The sequence below is a fragment of the Eschscholzia californica genome, unplaced genomic scaffold (assembly GCF_041429995.1).
Source record: "Eschscholzia californica isolate CP2 unplaced genomic scaffold, dmEscCali1.0.p SCAF_5, whole genome shotgun sequence".
Lineage (NCBI taxonomy): Eukaryota > Viridiplantae > Streptophyta > Magnoliopsida > Ranunculales > Papaveraceae > Eschscholzia > Eschscholzia californica.
The window spans coordinates 53,096,310-53,102,574 of NW_028238472.1; the positions used below are offsets into that span (position 1 = coordinate 53,096,310).

Consider the following 6,265-nt stretch of genomic DNA (forward strand, 5'->3'; position numbering starts at 1 on the left):
CAGGATATTATGTCGCTGTGAAGCAGATACGGAACAAAGGGAAATTAGAACAAAGAAGTTAGATAAAGAATTTCAAACAGAAGTTGAGATTTTGGGAACAATTAAACATTACAATATAGTCAAATTGTTATGTTGTATCTTTAAAATTTTCTTATTTTTGGGGGGATTCCAGTTAGGATTCTTGTGGGTTTACTTCAAATTTCTCTAAAACCCATTTTTTGGCTCTTGGTTTATATCTGATAATATCTGTCATACTGGCTCTCTTATTTACTTGTAAGCAAATACTTTACGATTCAAGTGCTTCGTGTAGTAATATTTTTCTCCTCAACAGTAGAGCCACTTCTGCTTCTAATTGCGAAACATCACCTTAGTGTTTCCTTTCTATGTGTTTGGTTGGTTGATTACTCGACTTAACGATTTTGTAATGACAAAAATTTGTGAAATACTTAAATCTGTATGCATTTTCATTTCTGAGGAGTCGCTAATACATGTATTTTTTCTGTCAGTTGTATGGAAACTCGCCAAAAGTGAGGCGCATAATGATTATGTACTTGTTGTCAGTGAGAAAGCTAAAAAGAAACTTGTTAATTACCTGAAAGGAAATGGTTTTGACCGACCCATCATCATTGTCGAGACAATTCCTGATCCGGGTTACAATAAGCTGGAGAATTGGGATGAGATGGCAGAAACCACAAACCCAGAAGATGCAAAGCCTAAGGAGTCGGATGAAAATGCGTGGAAGCCAAAATCTGATGCTGAGAGAGAAAATGAAAATGAAAATGAAAATGTGGAAGATGAAGCTGCTGCTGAATGTGTTTTTGAAGAGATATTACTGTACCTCCAGGTGAGTTACTCTTTACATTTTTCTTCTGCCTTTTTTTTATTTCTCCAATGTTTTTCAATCATAAAATCTGAGATTCCTTCACTGCATGAATCTTCTTTCAGAACAAGATACGCGAGCTCCTTCACAAGTGCAAGTTTAAATTCCACGTTACTCGACGCGACGAAACTATTGTCCTTTCATTTTCAATTTGCTATTCCAATTTCTGTCAATTCTCTCTTAGCTTTGAGTTGTAAATAATATTGCCTGAAATACCAGAGTGCTGGAAAGGAATAATTTTTTCTTGAGATTTCTGTCATATATCCATTTTTAAAAGGAGACGTTAGCTACCACATTTATTATTTCTGTCATTTAAATAAATCCAGTGCTTCGTGTGAAATATATGTTATTGTGAACTTTGTAATAAGATCTACTAATTGTATCTTTATGGCGTCATATTCTAACGTCTAGCTTAGCTATCCACAAGTATTTGTGCGCCTGTGTTTGCCTTTGTGCTTAAGTCATTGTGTGCCTATTGTGCGTGCGCGTCTGTGTGCCTGAGCTTGTGTGTGGTGGAGCTTTCTTCCAATTGTCTGAAGAAGATAAAAGTGAGTACCTATTCTGAATAATAACCAGGAAACAAAACTGACTGACAGGAGTTTCTACTAAACAAGATGCTGACGCCTGTAACGGATTCTTCATTGAATAGTGTTGGAAGGTCCACTCCACTCGGCCAAACCGAGTGGATTTGGTCCCATAGGAATCCTATTACAACTAGGATTCCTTAAATATTAGGATTGTATTTTAGATAAGTTTTAATCTTTCACAACTCTATCTTGTAAAACCAATATATACTCATACCCATACATATTGTAAACAAAAGTTGTAGTGAATAACAAAGAAGGTATTTTATCAAAGTTCTTGTCTCTCACCATCAACATCTCTTTCTCTCTCTCGGCTATCAACCCGAAGCTCTCCCTCTCTCTCTCTCTCGGTCATCAACCCGAGACTATCATCTTCTTCTTCTTCCACTCGGCTTCACCGAGTGTCTTCATCTCTTTCATCTCCTCCACTCGGTTATATCCGAGTGTGTTCATCAAGGGTTCAACCTTTTCACATGGTATAAGAGCCAAAACCTTTTTTTTACCATGACAACTCCCGAAACTTCGGAGACTACTCAAGTTCACTCTACTACTAATGGTGGACCGTTTGACGTTCAACATTCGGATTCCCCCACCACCATTCTTATTACACCACTTCTAACCGGTGATAACTATTCCTCATGGTCACGAGGTATGATTAAAGCCTTAAGAGCTAAAGGCAAACTTGGATTCGTTGATGGTAGCATCGAAACACCCACCGATCCTAATGAATTAAATCAATGGGGACGATGTAACGATCTCGTTTCTAGTTGGCTTATCAATTCAGTTGATCCACCTCTCCGATCATCAATATTATACGATGAAACCGCCTACGATATATGGAAGAATCTCTTTGATCGATTCCATCAAACCAATGCTCCTAAAATTTTTCAATTGAAAAGAGCTATTTGTTGTCTCAAACAAGAAAATTTGGACGTTTCTACGTATTTTACACATCTCAAGGCTCTTCAAGATGAACTCAATTCCTTGCTAATCACGGAGCCTTGTATATGTGGACATGGTCGTTCTTTGGTTGAAAGAACCAACCAAGATAGAACTATGGAATTTCTTCAAGGTCTTAATGACCGGTTCTCATCTATTCGGAGTCAAATTTTGTTGATTGAACCCTTCCCATCAATTCTTCGAATCCATTCACTTATCAAGCAAGAAGAGGTTCAACAAAATCTCGTTACTCCCATGAATGTTGACTCCAATACTGCTGCCCTTGCCGTTGGTTCCAACGATTATACTCAAAACCGATTCAACGGTTCCGATAGACAACGTACTAAACGTCCTCGACCCTTTTGCGAAAATTGTAAAATTCATGGACATGATGTTTCCTCCTGCTACAAATTACATGGGTATCCACCCAATTATGGTCAACGAGGAAGGACCCGTACACGTCAAGACGCCGTGACTGCCTCGGTTTTGGACAACAATGATTCGGTTTTGGACCACAACGGTTCAGGGGTGCCTGCAACATCCTCCTTCACTAATGAACAATATCAAGGCATATTGGCACTCTTGGACCGAAATAGGCAACCCACCACCGATCATTCTAACGGCACCAACAAGGATCCTCTTATCAATCTAACCGGTAAGTACTCTTCTTCTTTTCATCCTCCATGGGTCATTGATTCGGGAGCCGCTAAACATATTTGTTCCAATCTTTCACGATTTTCTACTTATTCCCTTACACCACCGGATTTATATGTCCGATTACTGGATGGCTCCCGAGTCAAGGTTGATCATATTGGTACCGTCTATTTTACAAATAGATTTTACTTACAAGATGTTCTTCACATTCTTTCTTTTCAATTTAATCTCATATCTATATCTCAAATATCTAATCCTATACTAATTAAGACTACTATTATGGCCGAATAGGATGTGGGCACGCGTGGACGTTGGCCCACATGTTATGCGCCTGCATCATTTTTGTTTGGTGGTGGTTGTGTAAAAAAGATGGAAGAAACAATATTTCTAATTTCCCAGGGTTATACAAGTCATTTGCTATGTTGACTTCAATTCAGATCTGAAAAATAGGAACTAAACGAACAAGAACAGGAAAGGGAGAATTACTGAAACCCCCACCTATTCATAATACACATTACTTAACTGAAAAAATGAGTGAAAAACCCAAAAATCTAGACCCTAATAAGAAAAAAAAACCCACTCAAAAATAATAATGTCAAAAAAACCCATTTTTTGAACATTTTTCAAAATGTTCACAAGATATATAATTATGTTGTTAACAATACAACATATTTTTTTCATAATTCCATTTTTACCCTTATATGTTGACAACATATATCATTGTGTTGTTATAAAATGTTGACAATATCTATAATAATGTCCCGACTTATTATAAAATGTTGGCGTCATATATAATTATGTTCTTAACAACATATATAATGTATTAGTCAAAATATTATTTGTTCGTTAACGAATTTGTTAAATACAAAGGATAATATGCATAACATTTTAATTTTTGTAAAAGTCAAATAAAAAAATGCTTTAATCTTTATATTTATGTCGAAAGCAAAACAAAAAATGCGGTAACCAATTATTTTTTTCACAAGACAAATTGAAAAATGTTGTAGCCAAAATATTTGTGTTAGTTTGTCTATGTAAAATGCAAAAGAAAAAAATGCGAAATATTTTGGCAAAACAATGTCTAAGCAAAAACGAATTTGTTCACATATTTACAAATTGTTGAGACAAACTAAGATTTGTTCAGAAATTTACAAAATTGTCGAGATCAAACCAATAATTGTTCAGAAATGTTAAAAAAAAATTTGACATTGATTTGGGCGGAAAATTTCATTTTAGAGGGTAAAATTGTATTTTTCCTCATTATTATTTAGTATTGGGCCTGATTCTCTTTAACTTCCCCATTTTGGGCCTTATAATTACCGGCCCTACTTAACTGGAATGGAATCACTTGCAACAAACTCGGGTCTGTTATTGGAATCAAGATTGATAATATTGATATTATAAATGAAATTCCATATTCATAAGTGATTTGAAAATTGGATCTGTTATTGAAATTGAACTATACACCTGGGAATTATCAACAACCCTTGGTTGGAGTGGTAAGAGGTAAAGCTTTCCATCGTAGAGGTCAAGGGTTTCCATCGTAGAGGTCAAGGGGTTTGAGACATGCTGAACAATTCAAAAAAAAATTATATACCTGGGAATTTCCAAGATCTGTTTATAATTGTTCCAAACTTCAAGTTCTTCATCTATCTCAGAATTATTTGTCGGCTAAATAACAAACCTGTAATTTTGAAAAACAATCAAAACCCAGAATCGGAAGAAGACTATTATTAATGTAAAGATCTGAACTTAACCTGATTGAAGAAAAAAAGAAAATTAAAAATCAGCCATTAAAACTCCATTATTAGATCTTTCTGAGTATGGATTATAGGATAAATGAAAGTAAAAAACCTTACCCAAATTTCTGTACCTCAAATATTCTCTTCTTCTTCTTATCTTTCTTTTTGAGTTGAGGAAAAAAAGTAATAGAAAGGAGGCCGAGTGAGGTTGATAAAGGCGAAAACCATGGTTCTCGTGGGCGAAAACCATGGTTCTCATGGTTTCAATCATCAGACGGTCATTTTTTTGAACTATATACCTCGAAATTGGATCTGTTGAAATCAAGCTTCAAAATATTGATATTAGAAATGAAATTAGATATTTCATCTGTGATTTGAAATCGGATCTGTTATTGAAATTGAAGTATATACCTGGAAATTTTCCAAGATCTGTTTATAATTGTTCCAAACTTCAGATTCTCGATCTATCTCAAAACTTATTGATCGGAATGATTCTCAGTCCATTTTTTTTTTTTTTTTGATGAAATGATTCTCGGTCCATTAGGAAACTCTTTTTTTGTTTTTTTTTTTTATGAAAGATGACTGACTCATTTTTTATAGAGAGGTCTCTTTTTTTTTGTTAAGAGGTATAGAGAGGTCTCTTAACAAAAAAAAAAAAGCCAATAGAGAGTTCAACAAAAAAACAAAAACAAAAAAGTCAATGGAGCTCTGCGTTCTCACGACCATTGGATTTTATTTTCAAAGCGCGACCTTTGGATTAAAGTTGTTTTTTTTTTTTTGTTGAAATTGGATTAAAGTTGTTGAAGACATTAATGGAGAAAGAGAAATGCTGTTTAGAGAAACGGCATTTCTCTAAACAGCGAGTCAAAAGCGTTGAAAAGCGATCAAATAGCAAGGAGACACGTGGCTTCAACCACTTCAGTTTCCGATTTTCGGTCAAATCCATGTTTGGTCCTTGAGAATCCCGTGTTTCTGCATAAGTCCCCCTCTCAGTTCTAATCTGGACCGTTGATTAGAGGGACTGTCCAGATTACAAAGAAGAAAACCCTCACCAAAGTGACCGGACGTCCTTTTCCTCTCTCTCTCAAGAAAAATTCCTCCTCTCTCTCTCTCTCTCTAAAAAAATTCCCTTCTTCTTCTTCTCCTCTGAACCCTTCAAATTTCCTTTTAGATCCTTGGCTTCATTCTCTAAATTCCTCAATTTGGACTTGAGATCTTTAATTTGCTTACCCTTTGAACCAGTATCTCTTTTCCCTTCAATTTCTTCACTAAACACCCATTTTTTCCACTCTTTTCACTTAATGGATTACCTTGTTCAGTTTGTTCTTCAATGAAATTTTTATCAATCAATTGGGAAGTATCTGATAATGATCTTTGAAAGATTGATGAAGGTAAGAGAGAAAATGGAAGACTTGTAAGGGTGGAGAATTGAGAAAGTAGAAAGAGTGGGTAGTTGAATAGATGGT

At 35.3% G+C, this 6,265-nt stretch overlaps 1 long non-coding RNA gene across 1 annotated transcript; it reads right to left on the reverse strand.

Annotated features, from left to right (window-relative positions):
• Positions 1-434: 434 nt before the first annotated feature.
• On the reverse strand, positions 435-5,274 carry LOC147540594 (uncharacterized). Its single transcript, XR_015226395.1, has 5 exons — positions 5,211-5,274; positions 4,917-5,125; positions 4,655-4,741; positions 839-1,133; positions 435-755 (listed from the first exon to the last, which is right to left on the reverse strand). It is a non-coding gene; the product is annotated as an uncharacterized LOC147540594 (long non-coding RNA).
• Positions 5,275-6,265: the final 991 nt, after the last annotated feature.